The following is a 23,350-nucleotide window of genomic DNA, read 5'->3' as shown; positions in this document are numbered from 1 at the left end:
ATATACAATAAAATCATATTGCTTGTAAGAGTAATTGCTCACTGTATACGTACCCCCCCAAAAATCCTATAAATCACATGTATTATTACCGACAACTTCCTAGACAACTGCAGAAAACTATTCATTGTAGTCCACTGACATCCATGGAATAACGCTGGAAAATTGTTTACAGACATCCATGAATATAACTGGAAAACTTTTCATGGATATCCATGGAAAGAACTCTGGAAATCCCTGGATATTTTTCCACAGTTTTCAGCAGAATTCCACAGGCAACTCCAGAAAGTCTGTCTAAATACTCAGGAGTCGAGTTTCAAGGAAATCCATGGATATTGAGTAGAAAACTCTTAAGAAATTTTCTCAGCCGGGGTTTCTGACAAGAGTATTGTAGGTAAAGAGGTTCTCATGATATTGAGTAGAAAAGGATTTTGTATTAACTGTTACTATGACCATGATCCTTCGATTCACTGACCTTAAAGGGTAATTAATGCACTGCCTGTTGGCAATGTGTCTGCCAAGTTTGAGGACAGTAGGTCATCAAGTTGTCAAAAAAATTGAGAAGAAAAGCAACAGTAATTGTGACCTTGACCTTTGGCCCAGTGAAATGAAATTGCTAAAAATGTAACGCATTCCTAAAAGCCAATAAAAACTGTTCAGTAAGGGAAACATTATACTTACTTCTCATCATAACGTATATTTATTGGTTTCCCTGGTCCTTTCATTTTAAGGTTTACATAACCTGGGCTGTCATCTCTATGGTGTGAAACATCCATTTCTTCTACACCTAAAACATTAAAAAAACCATCATAGGTATGGCTATGTAAACTTTCAAAATATTAAACTTACTTTGACAACAAGAGGGCCAAAATGGCCCTATATCGCTCACCTGTTATCATTGCACTTAAGGACAAGAAGGTCAAAAAATCATAATCAAGATCAATCAAAAGATTTATAAGAAAATATAGTTGAAATTTTCTTAAAGTTACTTCAAATAAAATTATTTTCAAATCAGGCCAGTAGTTTCATGCCTGAAGGATTACATCAGAGGAGGTTAGGAGCAAAATTTTGACTGATGAAGCCCAAAGGACAGGAACAACAAAGGGAAGAAATTAAAAATAAATCTAACTTTTCTAAGTCCTCAGAAAAAAATCTAAGTCCAAAGGACAGAAACAACAAAGGGAAGAATTTAACCAAAATTAAAACAAATTCTTACAAGGTACAGATATGTCAAAATACACCTAAAAATTGGAGGTACCATCCATGTTGTACCACAGAAAAGTAATCTCGGCTTTCCCTACAGCCAATAATAAAAAAGTTTCTTAAATAAGCTATTTATAGTAACATAAAAGGGAAGTAATTAAAAAAAATTATTGTAAGTGAACAAAAGGATCTGCCAAATAAAAACAAGAGTACTGCAATCGACGCAAATGCAGAGCAATATACACACAAAACAAAGTCATATGACCTTTGACCCCTAAGTGTGACCTTGACCTTGAAGTGAGCCATCCGAAACATGCGCTCTGCACATTGTTTCGATGAGGTGAACATTTGTGTCAGGTTTCTTTGAAATCCTTCAAGGGGTTCAAGAGTTACAGAGCGGAAGGGAAATTGCTAACCAACAGACATATAGACAGACGAACACCGAGGCGATAACATAATATGTCCCTTCGGGCGAATAAAAAGGAATCGAGATCTTATGGAGATACAAGTTGTGTGCAAGTTTGGTTAAAATCAAATCGAAAATGAAGCTGCTATTGTGCAGACAAGGTCAAAATAGCTAATTTTGGCCCTTTCAGGGGCCATAACTCTGGAACCCATATGGAATCTGGTTCAAGAAAGGAACCAAGACCTTATGGTGACATAAGTTTTGTGCAAGTTTGATTAAATTCAAATCATAAATGAAGCTGCTATTGTGCAGACAAGGTCAAAATAGCTAATTCTGGTCCTATCAGGGGCCATAACTCTAGAACCTATCATGGAATCTGGCCAGTTGAAGAAAGAAACCAAGATCTTGTGGTGATACAAGTTGTGTGCAAGTTTGGTTAATATCAAATCATAAATGAAGCTGCTATTGTGCAGACAAGGTCAAAAAAGCTAATTTTGGCCATTTCAGGGGCCATAACTCTGGAACCCATTATGGGATCTGGTTGGTTCAACAAAGGAACCAAGATCTTATGGTGACACAAGTTTTGTGCAAGTTTGGTTAAATTCAAATCATAAATGAAGCTGCTATTGTGCAGACAAGGTCAAAATAGCTAATTTTGGCCCTTTCAGGGGCCATAACTCTGGAACCCATATGGAATCTGGTTCAAGAAAGGAACCAAGACCTTATGGTGACATAAGTTTTGTGCAAGTTTGATTAAATTCAAATCATAAATGAAGCTGCTATTGTGCAGACAAGGTCAAAATAGCTAATTCTGGTCCTATCAGGGGCCATAACTCTAGAACCTATCATGGAATCTGGCCAGTTGAAGAAAGAAACCAAGATCTTGTGGTGATACAAGTTGTGTGCAAGTTTGGTTAATATCAAATCATAAATGAAGCTGCTATTGTGCAGACAAGGTCAAAAAAGCTAATTTTGGCCATTTCAGGGGCCATAACTGTGGAACCCATTATGGGATCTGGTTGGTTCAACAAAGGAACCAAGATCTTATGGTGATACAAGTTGTGTGCAAGTTTGGTTAAATTCAAATCATAAATGAAGCTGCTATTGTGCAGACAAGGTCAAAATAGCTAATTCTGGCCTTTTCAGGGGCCATAACTCTGGAACCCGTACTGGAATCTGGCCAGTTCAAGAAAGGAACTAAGATCTTATGGTGATACAAGTTGTATGCAAGTTTGGTAAAAATCAAATCGTAAATAAAACTTCTATTGTGCAGACAAGGTCAAAATAGCTCATTTTAGCTCTTCAGGGGCCATAAATTACTCTGGAACCCATAATGGGATCTGGCCAGTTTAAGAAAGGAACCAAGATCTTATGGTGATACAAGTTGTGTGCAAGTTTGGTTAAAATAAAATCATAAATGAAACCACTATCGTGCAGACAAGAAATTGTTGACGCACAAAAATAGCAAATTCTGGCCCTTTAAGGGGCAATAACTCTAGAACCCATGATGGGATCTGGCCAGTTTTTGAAAGGAACTGAGATATCATGCCAATACAAGTTTTGTACAAGTTTGATCAAAATTGCTTGCAAAATGTTGTCTCTATCTTGTTCACAAGAAATTGTGGACGGACGACGGACGAAGGGCGATCACAAAAGCTCACCCTGTCACTATGTGACAAGCGAGCTAATTAAAATATCACAGCTAATTTCAAAGCTTCTAATCACAAGTTGTGTCAGGCAAGAAAGTTTTTATAGGTTTATTACAATGTATATACAGACATATCGTTTAGTAAGTTTTTGCACAGAACTTTTGAAAATTTTGGTTGCAGGTTTTTATTTTTTCATATATAATACAAGAGCACCGCCTTGCGGGTGCTGACGCTCATCTGATTTTTTTTTGTGTAATAGAAATATTGTCCTACCCATGATTTTCTAAGTCTAAAAAGGGCCATCATTCTTGCAAAAAGCAGGACAGAGTTATGTTTCTTGATGTACAGTGTCCACTTATGATGGTGAAAAACTGTTGCAAGTTTTAAAGCAATAGCTTTGATAGTTTATGAGAAAAGTTGACTTAAACATAATACTCAACCAAGAAAATGATTTTCTAAGTCCAAAAGGGGCAATAATTATTGCAAAAAGCAGGATGGAGTTATGTTGCTTGCTGTACAGGGTCAGCTTATGATGGTGAACAAGTGTTGCAAGTTTCAAAGCAATAGCTTTGATAGTTTAAGAGAAAAAGTTGACCTAAACATAAAACTTAACCAAGAAAACTGATTTTCTAAGTCCAAAAGGGGCAATAAGTCCTGCAAAAAGCAAGATGGAGTTATGTTTCTTGATGTACAGGGTCAGCTTATGATGGTGAACAAGTATTCAAAGTTTCAAAGCAATAGCTTTGATAGTTTAGGAGAAAAGTTGACCTAAACATAAAACTTAACCAAGAAATCTGATATTTTCTAAGTACAAAAGGGGCCATAAATCTTGCAAAAAGCAAGATGGAGTTATGTTTCTTGCTATACAGGGTCAGCTTATGATGGTGAACAAGTATTCCAAGTTTCAAAGCAATAGCTTTGATAATTTAGGATAAAAGCTGACCTAAACATAAAACTTAACCAGGCAACGCCGACGCAGACGCTGACGCCAACAACCGCTCAAGTGATGACAATAACTCATCATTTTTTTTCAAAAAATCAGATGAGCTAAAAATGAAAATAAACATCATAAGTATTGGTGTCATGCCTACTTTTATACTCAATCCATATTTAGAACAGAACCATTTGACATTTAAGGTATTAGACCCCTAATAGTAATGTTTAAAACTAGAGCTATCACTAAAGGTGATGAATGTACCCCCCGCATGCACTGACACAGTACATTGCAATTTGACGCACACAAGATTGCATAATTATGTGGACTGTATGTATATAGACTGTATGTATACAGTATAGTAACAAAAAACGAAGTCCCATAACTATGCAGAATATTTATCTAAAAGAATGTAACATGCACCATGCACAACTAGGGTTGGTACTGATCACTTGTGTGAAGTTTCATTAAATTGTGTGCAAGGGTTTGGTAGATTAGGCACGTACAAGATTGCATATGCAGACTGTATGTACATAGCATGTTAACAAGAAACAAAGTCCCATAACTCTGCAATTTTTGTCGCTGAAAGAACCTAACATGCCCAATGCACAACTACTGTTGTTACTGATCACTTGTGTGAAGTTTCATTAAATTGTGTCAAGGGGATGAGGAGAGATGGTGCGCACAAGATTGTGTCTATGTATATAGTATAGTAACAGAAAAACAAAGTCCCATAACTCTGCAAATTTTTTTTCTGAAAGAACCTAACATGCCCCATGCACAACTACTGTTGTTACTGATCACTTGTGTGAAGTTTCATTAAATTGTGTCAAGGGGATGAGGAGGGATGGTGCGCACAAGATTGTGTCTATGTATATAGTATAGTAACAAAAAAACAAAGTCCCATAACTCTGCACATTTTTTTTCTAAAAGAACCTAACATGCCCCATGCACAACTACTGTTGTTACTGATCACTTGTGTGAAGTTTCATTAAATTGTGTCAAGGGGATGAGGAGAGATGGTGCGCACAAGATTGTGTCTATGTATATAGTATAGTAACAAAAAAACAAAGTCCCATAACTCTGCAAATTTTTTTTCTAAAAGAACCTAACATGCCCCATGCTGCACAACTACTGTGGGTACTGATCACTTGTGTGAAGTTTCATTAAATTCTGTCAAGGGGATAAGGAGAGATGGTGCGCACAAGATTGCGTCTACGGACAGACAGACAACCTGAAACCAGTATACCCCCCCTTACAACTTTGTTGTCGGGGGGTACAAAAAATGGCATTTGTTTGGTATATTCTTAAAGCTGACCATGTTTCGCACTGTGTTGCAAATTTTAAATAACTTTTACCGTGCCGTTTTTTGTAAATTTTGTATAATTTAGGGTATTTCCTCAAGCTCAAGTAGGGACAAATTTCAATGTGATGGCCACTATCTAAAATGTTTGCAGAGAATTCATTACAGCATTAATTTTGATAAAAGAAACATCAAACTATTGTTAAACAATTATAAAACACAAAATAAAACTGTAAATATCATTTTTTCTAGGGTGCCTCAAGTAAACAGATTTAATGAGACAGAATTCTAAATAACCTTGGGGCAGAAGTAAAACCTACCTGCATTTCTTCTACAATATGTAATCTAAAGAAAGAAAGCAAAATGGAGAACTTTTACTGCATGTAACTCAGTATTTTTAAAGATATCTAACTCAACCCCTCCTGATTCAGAAGTAAATCCACTTTGAACAGCAAGACATTGCTTATAAAATGAAAATTTTCCACTTTTGTACAATACATCCACAGTAAGTCTTGAAAGAAGTAAAAATTTACTAGAAAAAAGGGAAAATATGGAGAAAAAAAAAAATTGGTCCCTTAGTGGGGCTTGAACCTACACCCCCCTGAAAATTGCAGTCAATGTAGGCTTATGGTAGGAATTGAATACTCTTCAAAAAGGAGGTACTCTATTACGGGTCCAATACCTTAACTCAAAAAGGGTGAAAATATTAAAGTTACCAAAAATCATAAAATTATAGTTGGACTTTATAATAGAGATGTAATAATCTTCAGAGACCTTTTACAGAGCTCCAGATAAGATTTTAGGTTAAAGGGTATTTCACCCCCAAGTTTTTCTTTCAAAGGGTATCTTACTCCTAGATTTTTTTTCAAAAGGGTATTTTAGATTTTCTAAATGTTTTTTTCATATTGGAAATCATTTAAAGAGTAATAATAATAACTGTTTGTATAATTTTCTGAGATTCATGTGCTCCGTTGACGTGCCTTTGTCGACCAATGCTGTTTTCCTGAATATTTTTGAGCCTTCATTCAAATAGTTTTAACATTTTGTTTACTGCATACATTACATCTTACACTACATCTTAATTTCAGTTACAGACCACTGCGATCTATCAACTGCCAGTGATAATTTGACTGCAAGTGATACTTTGACTGTCAATTTTTTTTTCAAAAATACCCACATGTGTGGTGCTTCGGCTATTTCATCAGTTACCCATAATATATCATAGATCACTGACATAGCGATCCAACAGGCATTGGCTGAGTCATCTATTGTCACACACTTTAATACTACTTGAATAAGAAAATGACATTTCTTTACGATATCGTCAGCGTTTGCTTTATGAGGCATACAGACACTAAAAAGAAAAATGGTAGTCGCATAATGGCGGATACAAATAGTTCTCAGTTTTTTTGCTCTGTAGAGCTATTTTCCTTATTTTCTTTGCATTTTTTTGGCTAAAATCACATCACAGATCTATGCTTGATATGTAGGTAGCATTTTCATAATGAAATAACAACATTACAAAATTTTTCATGGAAACTTAGATCATACACCACCAGTATAATTTTGGGTCTCATTTTTTAGCTGATTTTGCAGTCTGTGTGTTCGACTGAAATTATTTTTCTTGCATCAAATATGACCCCCACTTTTCTTTTGATTTTGATTTAGTACTGACAATATTCTTCAAAAAAATGTAGGATACAGACATATAAAATGGGTCCTGTGTGCTGCGGTCATTGGAATTAGGTCAATTTTATACAGAATAAAGAACAACAACTATTTAGTGTGTTATAGGAATAAGGTCAGTAATTCGGTCAAAAATGTGCTTCCGTGGTGAAGTCGAAAGAAGTCCATAATAAATAGATCCTAATTTTCCCATTTTTTGCGCAAATTCATGTAGAACGAGTGCTTTAATCACTTTTTTCACTACTAGAATACATTCTGCATGAAATGAGACGGTTTTCATGTTCATACACCCCACATGGCAAGTTTTGCAGATCGAAACCGAAAGTAGGTGTTTATTGCGCGGACGAGAGCAAATATGCGTCATTTTTAGGGTAGCAGACCACAACTGACTGGCATTTCACTAGGAACAACATAACCCCTTATTTTCTTTTCATTTTTTCGTTAATTTGTGATAGAACTTTCATGAAAAATAGGTGTAGGAAAAAGTGATGTTCTCTAAAGATACGTAAAGACGACCTGAACTTGTTTTTATATGAAACAAAGAAGGATTTGAATTACTGACCTTTAACCTATAACCTATGAGACGTCATTTTTGTTTGTTGTACTCAATTACAAAAAAGATGTGCTTGATTTACGATAAAATTGGATTACGCACTTAAATCGAGTAAAATACGTATCCCGTTTTTTCAATGCATACCAGTAAGCGTAGGTTTGATTTTAAAAGCGTTTTTCGTAAATTTCAAAACGTATTTACGCAAATACGCGTCTTATCTGGAGCTCTGCTTTTAATATGTTAAAAGTATTTGCTAAATTTTAATCTCAGTCACAAGGGCCGTCAATGTGTAAAATCTGGATCATCAGTTATTCCAGGTAAAATAGAAACATTTTCAGAAATAAGGGAATTTAATTTTTTTTTTGTAAATACAGATAAATATGTATTCTTCATCAGAAAATGAGAAAAAACCTATAGTTTATGCTGCTTGTTTCTGAGATATTTAAGCTAACTGCTGTTTTCTCACCGATTCATTTGACAATACCTTGTTACTTATTAAGCAAGTCATATTTACTGTCAGTGTCTTATATCTACTAATGTATGAAAATAAATCCCAGTGAACAAGTGAAATTGATTCTTCACATTCGTACAAATGTTGAAATCCATCAATTTTTATCCCATGAAATAGCTATTTTGGCCAATACCATAAAATTTGGCGCCCGCAAATTCAAAGATTTCATAGCATATCTTGTTGATATCCCTATAAAGTTACACTGACTACTTAAGTCACTATCCTTTTTTAATGGTGAAAGGTACCGGTATCAAAACTAGATTTATGAAAATTTCATACCCTAAATACTAATCATTAGTAAAAGAAGATTACAAACAATAAGAAGAAAAAAGAACTGATGGCATTTTAAGTGTTGTAAACCAGGAAGTTGCAGATTTGAGCCCTACAAGACGCAAGGGGTAATGATCTAACTTCAAGTCTTCATGGATACTAGTTTTTTGCCATAAATAAGAACACTTGTCAACATCTGTGACTCGAGATCACACCATGTCATGGCAAAATGTACAAAACATTCTGTTCACAGCATTTACCTCCTTCTGGTATAGCCATCTTCTCTCCAAAAACCTGGTTAGGCCCTTCACTCATATCTTCATTGTCGTCAACCAATGTTCTTGTAAAAGTGCTTGTCCACTCTTATAACCTTTCCTCTTATTCTTGTAAAGTATTGACAGCTGAAATTGGGATATAGGTTTGTAATTTCTATGTACTTGAAATCTATTTACTTGATTTTCCACATATTTTGTAACAAGCTTACCATATTAACTCCTCTATAAGATGTGATTTTTTTCCTAAAAAATCAGAATTAATGTGTTATACCTTCTCTAATTAATAAGTAAGTCAGTGTCACTGAACTAAAGCAGTTATAACAGTTTGTAAAACACTGCTGATTTCGCAGTAATTAAAGAATCTCGTCTTAAAGTAAGATCATTTTATAAATGGGTAAATATGGTATTTGTTGCAAATATTTATGACAGGGTTTCCACTATGTGCATAGGCTAGTGAACAGAGAGTTAACTTCCATGCATAAAGCTGCCGAAATTCACATAATGTTCCGACCAAACAGCATTAATTTCCAACACATGCCAACCTTTTAAAGCAGCATGCCTCCAGATTTGGCTAAAAAATAATCTTTCTTGCAAATTGAAGTTTGGTCATATTATGAATATTAGAATATGAATTTTTGTTTCTAAAGTATTTTGCAAGTTCCAAATCAAGAAAAAAATCGAACCCCTGACTGCCGCGGCAATAAAGACATTTTCCCGTCGTCGTAACCAATAGCACTATAGCTGAAGTAGTGAGTAATGACTTCAAAATATAGATATCTGATTATAATCGAGACAGTTTACCTGGAGTAAAAGCGTGGCAGGGGAGGGTGTGTGACCAATGCAAGGTGCTGACCAGGTGTGGATACACAACTTCACATGTTTATAATAAATGTTCATGGAAAAGAATGATAGAAGTTTAATGAAATTCTACCTTTGGTTGGTTTGTTATGTACAAATCTGTGGATTTTTAAACAATTTAAGGGCAATAAGTGAATAACTCTGACGGACGGACAACGCCATTTTAATACCCCCATCCCGATTACATTGGCGGGAGATAAAAATGAAGCATGTGAAATGCTGAGGTGTTACAAACCAATAAGTTATCAAAGAATCTGCTGGAAGTTTAAATCAGGCAATTAAATTATTTTGTACATAGTACTAAATTCGCAAACATCTAATGATGCACAAAACAATACAATTTTATATTTAATTGATTTAAACATAATATATACTTAAGGCAAATAACATTTTAAACGGCAAAGTAGTTTTCATGCTAGCTGATATTCACCGCATGATCGAAACAAGTGTTCACGGCAAACTATAATAATTTTATTAATATTTCCTTAAGGACTGTTATAATCAGTAATGTTCCAATCTTGTAAATTACCATACAGGTATAATACCATATTCTTTCTTCCAGCATGAAATGAAAATGTAAATGAAACTGTCAATATCAACATAACAAAAGCTGTCGGAGGACAGCAACGCTCGACTATTCAACAGCCTTGTCAACTGCATGCAAAAGTCGAAAAAGGGGCATAATTGTGTAAAAATGGGAAAAAGGGTTATGGAACCTACACAGTGCTTATCAGCTCATAAAATGAACAAGGGCCTGAAGTTTCAATCCTTACTGAAATACTGAAATACCAGCTTACATACAAAAACTTAACCAAAAACTGCTAAGTCGAAAAAGGGACATAATTTTGAAAAAATTGCAAAGACGAGTTATGGGACCTACACAGTGCATGTCAGATCATGACGGTGAACAAGTGTATGTCTATGAAGTTTCAATCCATTCCATTTAGTGGGTACTGAGATACAAGCTTACATACAAAACCTTAACCAAGAATTTCTAAGTCGAAAAGGGGGCATAATTTCGTAAAAAAGCAAAATAGAGTTATGGAACCTGTACAATGTAGGTCAGTTTATCACAGTGAATAAGTGTGTGAAGTTTCAATCCATTCCCACAAGTGGTTACTGAGATACCAGCTTACATACAAAACCTTAACCAAGAATTTCAAAGTCTAAAAGGGGACATAATTTTGTAAACAAGAGCTGTCACTAATGGTGACAAATGCCCACGCAGTGCCTTGACCTTTGACCTGGTGACCCCAAAGTCAGTAGGGGTCGTGTACTCAATAAGTACTATCAGCATGTGAAGTTTGAAGGTCCTGGGTGCTGTGGTTTGCGAGTAAAGTGCCTTCATGCAAAAAGTTAACATTGGCCTCTGTGACCTTGACCTTTGACCTGGTGACCCCAAAGTCAGTAGGGGTCGTGTACTCAATAAGTACTATCAGCATGTGAAGTTTGAAGGTCCTGGGTGCAGTGGTTTGCAAGTAAAGTGCCTTCATGCAAAAAGTTAACATTGGCCCCTGTGATCTGACCTTTGACCTGGTGACCCCAAAATCAGTAGGGATCTTGTACTCAATAAGTACTATCAGCGTGTGTAGTTTGAAGGTCCTGGGTGTAGTGGTTCAAGAGTAAATACCTTCATGCAAAAAGTTAACATTGGCCCCTGTGACCTTCACCTTTGACCTGGTGACCCCAAAGTCAGTAAGGGTCGTGTACTCAATAAGTACTATCAGCATGTGAAGTTTGAAGGTCCTGGGTGCAATAGTTCGCGAGTTAAGTGCCTTCATGCAAAAAGTTAACATTGGCCCCTGTGACCTTGACCTTTGACCTGGTGACCCCAAAGTCAGTACGGTCATGTACTCAATAAGTACTATCAGCATGTGAAGACTGAAGGTCCTGGGTGCAGTGGTTTGCGAGTAAAGTGCCTTCATGCAAAGTTAACATTGGCCCCTGTGACCTTGACCTTTGACCTGGTGACCCCAAAGTCGGTAGGTGTCTTGTACTCAATAAGTACTATCAGCATGTGAAGTTTGAAGGTCCTAGGTGAAGTGGTTCGTGAGTAAAGTGCCTTCATGCAAAAAGTTAACGTTGTGACTAACGAACGGATGGACAGTTGAAAACTAATATGCCTCCCTTTGAGGGTATAAAAAGCAAAATAGAGTTATGGAGCCTGTGCAATGTAGGTCAGTTTATCACAGTGAATAAGTGTATGAAGTTTAAATCCATTCCTACAAGTGGTTACTGAGATACCAGCTTACATACAAAACCTTAACCAAGAATTTCTAAGTCGAAAAAGGGACATAATTTTGTAAAAAAGCAAAATAGCCTTATGGAACCTTTGCAATGTAGGTCAGTTTATCACAGTGAATAAGTGTGTTAAGTTTCAATCCATTCCCACAAGTAGTTACTGAGATACCAGCTTACATACAAAACCATAACCAAATCTGCAGCAGTTTAGATAATCTGGTCTTATTGACAGTTCAAGTGGGGCCAGGGTTCTCCACAGGATTTTGTTAAGGTCAGGCTCTGTGGAATTTACAGCCGGGTACACATTTTAGCAGTTTATCGCAATAAACATATTATCATTTAAGTAAACTGAGGTGATGAATTAAAATAATAATATGAAACAGCTTCTGAAACTGTAGCATATTTGTCAAAGGCAGGGTAAGAAAATAAACAAGAGGGCCATGATGGCCCTATATCGCTCACCTGTTATCACTACACTTGAGACAAGAAGGTCCTCAAAAAAAATATCTAAATCCAAAGGACAGGAACAACAAAGGGAAGAAATTTAACCAAAAAGAAGAAAAAAATTCTTACAAGGTATAGATATGTCAAAAAACACCTAAAAATTGGAGGTACCATCCATGTTGTACCACAGAAAAGTGGTCTCGGTTTTTTTCACTTTGGCCAATAATAAAGAAGTTACTAAAAATAAGCTATTTATAGTAAGGTAAAAGGGAAGTAATTAAAAAAAAAATATTGTAAGTGAACAAAAGAAGGATCTGCCAAATAAATATGTTGGCATAAATGAAATTTCAGATCAGTATCTTCATTAGTTACGGAGACCCATTTTAATTTGAAATAAAGGGAGGTAATTTGACATAAAATCAGTCCATAGTTATCTACCCTGATTGTCACAGTCCAACTAATAACAATAATGAAATTTCAAATAATTCCTGTAAGTACTTACTGATATAAATCCATTTTGATTACAATCAGGGGAGGTAATCAGATAATAAAATAACTCTGGAACCTACAACTGGATCTGATTTGTCATGGAATCCAAGATTTATTGTTGTTGAAGATATTTTGGAAGTTTGTATTAAATAAAACCATAAATGAAGTCTCTATATGGCTGCAAAAGCCAAAATAGCCGATTTTGGACCTTTAAGGGGCCATAACTCTTGAACCCAAGATGGAATCTGGCCAGTTCAAGAAAGGAAGCAAGATCTTGTGGTGATACAAGTTGTGTGCAAGTTTGGTTAAAATCAAATCATAAATGAAGCTGCTATTGTACAGACAAGGGCGAAATAGCCAATTTTGGCCCTTTCAGGGGCCATAACTCTGGACCCCATTATGGGATCTGGCCGGTTCAAGAAAGGAACCAAGATCTTATGGTGACATAAGTTTTGTGCAAGTTTGATTAAATTTAAATCATAAATGAAGCTGCTATTGTGCAGACAAGGTCAAAATAGCTAATTCTGGCCCTTTCAGGGGCCATCACTCTGGAACCCATAACAGAATCTAGCCAGTTCAAGAAAGGAAGCAAGATCTTGTGGTGATACAAGTTGTGTGCAAGTTTGGTTAAAATCAAATCATAAATGAAGCTGCTATTGTACAGACAAGGTCGAAATAGCTAATTCTGGCCCTTTCAGGGGCCATAACTCTGAAACCCATAATGGGATCTGGCTAGTTCAAGAAAGGAACCAAGATCTTATGGTGACACAAGTTTTGTGCAAGTTCGGTTAAAATCAAATCATAAATGAAGCTGCTATTGTGCAGACAAGGTCAAAATAGCTATTTTTGGCCCTTTCAGGGGCCATAACTCTGGAACCCATAATGGGATCTGGCCAGTTCAAGAAAGGAACCGAGATCTTATGGTGATACAAGTTGTGTGCAGGTTTGGTTAAAATAAAATCAATAATGAAACCACTATCGTGCAGACAAGAAATTGTTGACGCACGGACGGACGGACAGACGCACGGACGGACGGCCTGACGACGGACGAAGGGTGATCACAAAAGCTCACCTTGTCACTATGTGACAGGTGAGCTAAAAAATAAATCAAGTAGATATCATTATAAGAACCATTTTTTAATATTTTCTACTTGATTTTCTATTTTTTTAAGTCTGGTTTAAGAAAATATTGATTGTGGTTTTTTTCTTGCATTAATTGAGTATTTACAGAAGCCAAAGAGCTATAAAAATAAATAGATCGGCAACGTGAAAGGCATACAGAGCAAATCTCGCCAACATCCCGTGACAACTGAAGGAGATCTCGTTTACCGGAAGTGAAGCGTTCTCCACGCGCCATTTTGTACGTGAAAGCAAATATTCATCGTTAAATTAATTATCACCGTATGACCACGCTTTTTTTTGGACGGTAAGAAACGTGTACTTTGTGTCTTAAGACTATTTCACATTAAACTAATGTTGTTTGAGAAGCTAACATGTATTTAGTTTTAAAGGTACAAATTGTAACTCTATGCTTGCCGATGTTTGTTTTTACTAAGATAACACCGATTCACGCTCTGACACGAGATCACGCGAGATTACAGCCAGTTGCCATTCTGTGTATTTTATACTTCTTTGCAGAAGCATAACAGTTTTGAGAGGAACTATAAATGTTGATCTATTTGGTCCTTATGAAAGAATATTTAAAGTAAAAGTGATTTAATCAAATTATTGATGTTATATACCTTCTCTAATACTATGCATTGACTTATCCGAATTTTTGTTGTCCGAAATATCCTGCCCTTTCGGTACAATTTTCCCCAATTTTCACCAATAGGAGAGATCGCCCTGACATCTCACGCATCAACACCTGTTTATCTGGTGGTGGGCAAAACAACCTCGTTTGTGTATGGGATCGGAATTTTTAATAACTTTTTCGGTCATTTATATATAAATGGATTTTAAAAATTCAAAAAGTTTTGAAATGCTTTACGATTTTCATATTTTCTTATTCAAATATCTTTTGAAAATGAATTACTGTTTTAAATGACATATGATTTTAATAGTGGCGTAGCAATGCTCCAAACTTTTAGAAAAAACACTGTAAGTTAAGCGTTCATAATTAATCCATTTTATTTCGAAAAAATAATTAAAGTTATCAATAAATTGCTTGTTTTATATCCTTTCCATTGATCAAAAAAATTATTGATATTATTTATGTTTTAAGAAAATTTAAGCAGTTAGAAAAACACCACTGTTAACAAAAAACATTGTCGCTTGGCGTCTGCCCACCCGATCTTGGTCTTATCAGTTCTAACAAGAGCTGTCCGTAAGACAGCCAAGCTCGACTATTCGAAATATTGTCACAGAAGCAGGAAATTATTACCCAAAATATTAAATATCAAAAGAGTTTTAAGTTCGAAACGGGACATAATTTGACCAAAATGCATATCAGAGTTATGGGACTTGATGCTATCAACTAGTTTAATAACCCTGAAGAAACATGTTAAGTTTCAATTCCATATCTGCATTAGTTTTGGAGATAGTAACTTGCATGTAAAACTTTAACCAGAATTTTCTAAGTCCAAAAGGGGGCATAGTTTGCTCAAAATACATGTTAAGAGTTATGGAACTTGACCCAGTGAGGTTGGTAACTGACCTAGAAAAAGAATAAATAAGTTTCAAAGCTATATGCCTTTTGGTAATAGCTGTATGTTCTTGCACGCAAAACTTTAACCAGGATTTTCTAAGTCCAAAAGGGGGCATAATTTGCCCAAAATACATGTCAGAGTTATGGGACTTGATTCTATCAACTAGTTTTATAACCCCGAAGACACATGTGAAGTTTCAATTTAATATCTGCATTAGTTTTGGAGATAGTAACTTGCATGTAAAACTTTAACCAGGATTTTCTAAGTCCAAAAGGGGGCATAATTTGCTCAAAATACATGTCAGAGTTATGGGACTTGGCCCAGTGAGGTAGGTAATTGATCTAGAAAAAGAAAAAATAAGTTTCAAATCAATATGCCTTTTAGTAATAGCTGTATGTACTTGCACGCAAAACTTTAACCAGAATTTTCTAAGTCCAAAAGGGGGCATAATTTGGCCAAAATACATGTCAGAGTTATGGGACTTGACCCAGTGAAGTAGGTAATTGATCTAGAAAAAGAAAAAATAAGTTTCAAATCTATATGCCTTTTAGTTATAGCTGTATGTACTTGCACGCAAAACTTTAACCAAAATTTTCTAAGTACAAAAGGGGGCATAATTTGGCCAAAATGAAGGTCAGAGTTATGCGACTTGGTGCTATCAACTAGTTTTATAACCCCGAAGACACATGTGAAGTTTCAATTCAATATCTGCATTAGTTTTGGAGACAGTAACTTGCATGTAAAACTTTAACCAGAATTTTCTAAGTCCAAAAGGGGGCATAATTTGCTCAAAATACATGTTAGAGTTATGGAACTTGACCCAGTGAGGTTGGTAATTGACCTAGAAAAAGAATAAATAAGTTTCAAAGCTATATGCCTTTAAATGATAGCTGTATGTACTTGCATGCAAAAACTTAACCAAGGTGTGACGCCGACGCCGACGCCGACGCCAGGGTGAGTAGAATAGCTAGACTATTCTTCGAATAGTCGAGCTAAAAATAGAATATACAACGGATTTGTGTACAAACACGATCTCTCCTATAGCAGCTGCAATTTTGCAAGTTTTGCATGTACCGAAAACTACTTATATTTCTAAAAGTATTATTAGTATGATGTTAAATTTAATACATACTATTAAATTATACTATTACTTGCTGGATATACATGTACTACAGAAAGTACAATATTAATGGTTCGGCATGTTCTACCAGCATCCGTTTAATATTTTTTTGTTGCAACTGAACAGATTTGTCAATTTCTGCCAACCTGTCTCATTTTAAATTATGCCAAAATTAATTACATACAATATCAAAAAAATTGTTTGACATATAAAAGTATTTAAACCCTATTTATTTCTGCTCAAAACAAAATGTGGTTTGCAAAAAAAAAAATTGTCGTGCATGAAAAGGAAAGTACAATTTTACAGTTTGCGGTAAAAGTCGATTGTTTGTAAAACTGTCTGTGACGACATTCCGCGACTATCATTGGGCCAGCATTTTTTTATTTTCTGGTTAACGGGAGATTTTTTAAAAAATTTGGGTCGGGGGTGGGGGGACAAATAAAAATAAAAATCCCAATATTGGGCAGTCGACCAAATAAATAACAAGAGGGCCATGATGGCCCTATATCGCTCACCTGTTATCATTGCACTTGAGGACAAGAAGGTCCTCAGAAAAAATATCTAAGTCCAAAGAACAGTAACACAAAGGGAAAAAATTTAACCAAAAAGAAAAAAAAATTCTTACAAGGTACAGATATGTCAAAATACACCTAAAAATTGGAGGTACCATCCATATTGTACCACAGAAAAGTGGTCTCGGTTTTTCCCTATGGCCAATAATAAAACAATAAGCTATTTATAGTAACGCAAAAGGGAAGTAATTAAAAAAAATTATTTAAGTGAACAAAAGAAGGATCTGCCAAATAAATCTGTTGACATAAATGAAATTTCAGATCAGTATCTTCATTAGTTACGGAGATATACCCATTTTAATTTGAAATAAAGGGAGGTAATTTGACATAAATCAGACCATAGTTATCTACCCTGATTGGCTCAGTCTAACTAATGACAATAATGAAATTTCAAATAAGTCCTATAAGTACTAACGGATATAAATCCATTTTGATTACAATCAGGGGAGGTAATCAGATATAAAATAACTCTGGAACCTACGATTGGATCTGATTTGTCATGGAATCCAAGATTTATTGTTGTTGAAGATATTTTGCAAGTTTGTATCAAATAAAACCATAAATGAAGTCTCTGTATGGCTGCAAAAACCAAAATAGCCAATTTTGGACCTTTAAGGGGCCATAACTCTGGAACCCATGATGGAATCTGGCCAGTTCAACAAAGGAAGCAAGATCTTGTGGTGATACAAGTTGTGTGCAAGTTTGGTTAAAATCAAATCATAAATGAAGCTGCTATTGTGCAGACAAGGTCAAAAGAGCCAATTTTGACCCTTTAGGGGCCATAACTCTGGAACCCATAATGGGATCTGGCCGGTTTGACAAAAGAACCAAGATCTTATGGTGACACAAGTTTTGTGCAAGTTTGATTAAATTCAAATCATAAACTAGAAAATGCTTTTGTAAAAAAGCGCATGTCTCCCCCAATGCAAAGTCCTATAGGCAAGAAGTCAATAGGGGTCAGGAGCGAAAGTCAAAGAGACACTGATGGTTAGCTGCAATAGGGATCATCTACTTGGCATGTCCAGTCATCCCGCTAAATTTCAACACTCTTGGCCTAGTGGTTCTCAAGTCACTGTTCAGGCTCCTGTGACCTTGACCTTTGATCAAGTGACCTCAAAATAAATAGGGGTCATCTACTCTGCATGTCCAATCATCCTATTAAGTTTCAACATTGTAGGTCAAGTGGTTCTCAAGTTATTTCAAAAAAATGATTTTACATGAACAGGCCACTGTGACCTTGACCTTTAATAGACTGACCCCAAAATCAATAGGGGTCATCTACTCTGCATGTTCAATCATCCTATGAAGTTTCAACATTCTGGGTCAAGTGGTTCTCAAGTTATTGATCGGAACTGGTTATCAATGTTCATGCCCCTGTGACCTTGAACTTTAACGGAGTGACCCCAAAAACAATAGGGGTCATTTACTCTGCATGAACAATCATCCTATGAAGTTTCAACATTCTGGGTCGAGAGGTTCTCAAGTTATTGATTGGAAATGGTTTTCCATGTTCAGGCCCCTGTGGCCTTGACCTTTAACAGAGTGACCCTAAAATCGTTAGGGGTCATCTACTCTGCATGACCAATCATCGTATGAAGTTTCATCATTCTGGGTCAAGTGGTTCTCAAGTTACTGACCGGAAATGGTTTTCAATGTTCAGGCCCCTGTGACCTTGACCTTTCACAGAGTGACCCCAAAATCGCTAGGGGTCATCTACTCTGCATGACCAATCATCCTATTAAGTTTCAACATTCTGGGTCAAGTGGTTCTCAAGTTACTGACCGGAAATAGTTTTCAATGTTCAGGCCCCTGTGACCTTGACCTTTAATGGAGTGACCCCAAAATCGATAGAGGTCATCTACTTTGCATGTACAATCATCCTATGAAGTTTCAACATTCTGGGTCAAGCGGTTCTCTAGTTATTGATCAGAAATGGTTTTCAATGTTCAGGCCCCTGTGACCTTGACCTTTGAATGAGTGACCCCAAAATCAATAGGGGTCATCTACTCTTCATGACCAATCATCCTATGAAGTTTCAACATTCTGGGTCAAGTGGTTCTCTAGTTATTGATCGGAAATGGTTTTCAATGTTCTGGCCCCTGTGACCTTGACCTTTGACGGAGTGACCCCAAAATCAATAGGGGTCGTCTACTCTTCATGACCAATCATCCTATGAAGTTTCAACATTCTGGGTCAAGCGGTTCTCTAGTTATTGATCGGAAATGGTTTTCAATGTTCAGGCCCCTGTGACCTTGACCTTTGACGGAGTGACCCCAAAAACAATAGGGGTCGTCTACTCCAGCAGCCCTACAACCCTATGAAGTTTGAAGGTTCTAGGTCAAATGGTTCTCCAATTATTGCTCGGAAATGAAGTGTGACGTACGGACGGACGGACAGGGCAAAAACAATATGTCTCCTGGGGGAGACATAATGAAGCTGCTATTGTGCAGACAAGGTAAAAATAGCTAATTCTGGCCCTTTCAGGGGCCATCACTCTGGAACCCATAATGGAATCTCGCCAGTTCAAGAAAGGAACCAAGATCTTATGGTGATACAAGTTGTGTGCAAGTTTGGTTAAAATAAAATCATAAATGAAGCTGCTATTGTGCAGACAAGGTAAAAATAGCTAATTTTGGCCCTTTCAGGGGCCATCACTCTGGAACCCATAATGGAATCTGGCCAGTTCAAGAAAGGAACCAAGATCTTATGGTGATTAAAGTTGTGTGCCAGTTTGGTAAAAATCAAATCATAAATAAAGCTGCTATTGTGCAGACAAGGTCAAATTAGCTAATTTTGGCCCTTTCAGGGGCCATAACTCTGGAACCCATCATGGGATCTGGCCAGTTCAACAAAGGAACCGAGATCTTATGGTGATACAAGTTGTGTGCAAGTTTGGTTAAAATAAAATCATAAATGAAACCACTATCGTGCAGACAAGAAATTGTTGACGCACGGACGAGACGCACGGACGGACTGACGACGGACGAAGGGTGATCACAAAAGCTCACCTTGTCACTATGTGACAGGTGAGCTAAAAATAAAACGTCCAAAAGGATACATTTATTTTATTTTTTGTACACCACAGAAAACAAAAGCTTGCAAGCTTAAATTGCATACACACTCACAAATGAACTATTCTGAACTGGTTTATATCTCATCATCTCAGTATACTGTTGTTTTCTTTATGTGTAGCTTGTATGCATAATGTCATTCAAAGTCACCAAGGATTGTATTACTTGTGTTTTTGTATGTACAAAATGTATCTATTTTGTAGTAAAAATAGACTTGTGGAAACATTTTTCATAATAAAATATACAGATCATAAGAACATTGCATAAGGTTTATTATATAAACATGAATAAAAACTGCTATTAAAATGGGGATATGCAATGACTACTTTAGGTCTGCATCCTGCATACATGCATATTAATTGGCGGAGAGATGCAGTCTTAAAAGACAGGCATTGACAGAAAGCAAAAATTACAAATTGATAAATATTATACACACTGGCTTTAAAATTAAATGGCATTGGTTAAGTTTCAGTGGCTTATATATTGTTTTATATTTTGCCGACTGTCAGTGCCACCTATAATGTACCACAAGCCGAAACAATCTGAATTTTGGTTCAGCTAAAATGTGTACAAAATAACAGCCTTATCGGCTGATGTTCAAACAATAGTATTGGAGATTTATAAGACTCTTCACTGAGATGGGACTTGGACTTAGTAAGTTATGAGTCCGAAGAAACATTTATTACTGGATATGTCATTATGTGTTCCTCTGAGTGTCAAAGGTACATGTGGCATAAAGTGTCTGAATGTTTGTCCCAAACATACATTTAAAGGGTCTTCTTACAGATTTTATTGGTATACTTCAAGTGAACATGACAATATTGCTGGGAATTTCATGTTTGATAATTATCTTTAGAGTTACAGTACCTGGCTAGAACTAAAATTAGTCAAACTAATTTGACGCGATCTTAGGAAAAATTGAGATAATCTGTTCGTATGGGCAATATCTCCACTCGGATAAGATTGCCCATCACAAATATTAAACAACCATTAATCTGACTGTCCAATTATTTTGACTAGTTTGAATTTTTTATCACATGTATCATTGTCAAGCATATGTGAGACATGTGTCATTTTACATTGAAATTGCACTTTGTTTTTGAACAGAAATACTGAAAATTGTGGTATTAGTTATTTTTTCTTCTCTAGCCCTCAAGACTTCAAAGTAAAAAAATACATGTTTAGCAAGTTGATACTCACTTTTGCTCTTCCATTTTGCCATTTCTTTGGTTTCTTTCCTTTTTATCAATTGTGGTAATTTTCTGACAGTCCCACATGAATTTGATCGTTGTCCAATCATAATATACAGACAACAAATCTCGTACATGTGATATGCCAGATTTTTCAACATCTGGACAGCGTTGATAGTGACGGTCATTTTTGGTATGTGATTATTCCAAATGTTGAGCTTTAGGTGCTGTAATTTCTACTCATATCCAGTTTGTTTACAATACTTGTTAATGTTACATGTATCTCTGCCAACTTATTCCAAAGTAATTGTCTGTTAACTTGTATATTTTTCCTATTTAATTTCACACAATTTACATTCATGGAGGCCGTCATTTTTTCATGCGTCTACTGATCTTGATCACAAACCTCTACTGCAGTACCTTACAGTTAAACTTTTATTTTTGGCAGCAGCAATTATGGATAGTCGGCGGGTAAAATGAAAATAGAAGTACTGAAAATGACTTTTATTTTTATTTTGTTTTGTCAAAAAATAGGGTCGGCGCTCCCGTAAACCAGAAAATTAAAAAATGCTGGCCTTATCGAGTTTGCATCCAGGCATGATCAAAACCGGTAATTGTCGACTGGTTATCAGACCTGTGATAAATGTTTACAAGAAAATTTATATATTGAAATTTTATAGCCGGCGCTAAGATATTTTAGCCGGACTCAGCCCTCCGCTGAAAGGGCATGGGGAGGACCCTGTGGACCCTTCTTGAAAGAACCGATTCCGGATAATTTCGCTGTCTAACCTCTGTAAGGAACCATAATTACTACCTTCACAGGATGTTAAAATCAGCAGTATCGTCTTTGCAGGATGTCTCTGTATATATTTAATTGTAAGGGGCATTAAATCATCAACCAATCTGAATGAAACTTGCAGGCTGCACTGCCCTGTAACTAACATTATATTATCATTATGAAATCTTACGTACCTGTGTCTTAAGTGTCATGTCAAGTTATAGTCGAACTAATCCGACGTATACAGTTTGTTTTATATTGTGACGGTCAAACTGTAACGTCGCGGTGGCTGCAAAAGTCAGAAATTAAAAAGCAGCCACTCCGCGACAGTAAGCTTGTCTAGTCAAGTTATGATTCATGCTTTGTTCCGATCCTTTCCGAGGTAAAAAAAAAAGTAAACAGATTTATCCTTACAAATATATAAAATATTGGAAATGAGATCTTATTTGCTACGTGAAGGAAATTAATGGAATACCTGTGAAAAAGCAATAGACTAACTGCAGGTTCCTTAGGGATTTCCAGTGGGGATTTCCAGATTTAGAACTACGCATGCGCACCGGAATTGCGCAAGAGGCCTAACTAGGTTATAACACACTAAATAGCTGTTTTTCTTTAGGTCACACTACACTAAATAGTATTAGAGGTTAAAGGTCAGTAATTCAAATCCTTCTTTGTTTCATATAAAAAACGATAACTTCATGTCGTCTTTACGTATCTTTACGTATCATCACTTTTTCCTACACCAATTTTTCATGAAAGTTCTATCACAAATTAACGCAAAAATGAAAAGAAAATAGGGGGTTGAATAGTTCCTAGTGAAATGCCAGTCAGTTGTGGTCTGCTACCCTAAAAATGGCGAATATTTGCTCTCCTCCGCGCAATAAACACCTACTTCCGGTTTCGATCTGCAAAACTTGCCATGTGGGTTGTATGAACATGAAAACCGTCTCATTTCATGCAAAATGTATTCTAGTAGCGAAAAAGTGTGATTAAAGCACTCGTTGTACACGAATTTGCGCAGAAAATGGGAAAATTAGGATCTATTTATTATGGACTTCTTTCGCCACGGAAGCACATTTTCGACCGAATTACTGACCTTATTCCTAGAGTAAGTGTACCCGGTTTCGCACAGTTCACGGTTTCGCACACCAA

The 23,350-nt window shown here is 36.1% G+C and overlaps 1 long non-coding RNA gene across 1 annotated transcript; it reads right to left on the bottom strand.

The window, feature by feature from the left end:
• Positions 1 to 678: 678 nt before the first annotated feature.
• LOC123531838 (uncharacterized) lies at positions 679 to 22,745 on the bottom strand. The gene is made up of 3 exons (XR_008369418.1): positions 22,674 to 22,745; positions 8,773 to 8,913; positions 679 to 784 (listed from the first exon to the last, which is right to left on the bottom strand). It is a non-coding gene; the product is annotated as an uncharacterized LOC123531838 (long non-coding RNA).
• Between the last annotated feature and the right edge of the window lie 605 nt (positions 22,746 to 23,350).

Source organism: Mercenaria mercenaria, unplaced genomic scaffold (genome assembly GCF_021730395.1).
Source record: "Mercenaria mercenaria strain notata unplaced genomic scaffold, MADL_Memer_1 contig_4227, whole genome shotgun sequence".
Taxonomy (NCBI): domain Eukaryota; kingdom Metazoa; phylum Mollusca; class Bivalvia; order Venerida; family Veneridae; genus Mercenaria; species Mercenaria mercenaria.
The sequence above is the reverse complement of the archived record's forward strand: the minus strand, read 5'-3'. Positions and strand labels throughout refer to the sequence as shown.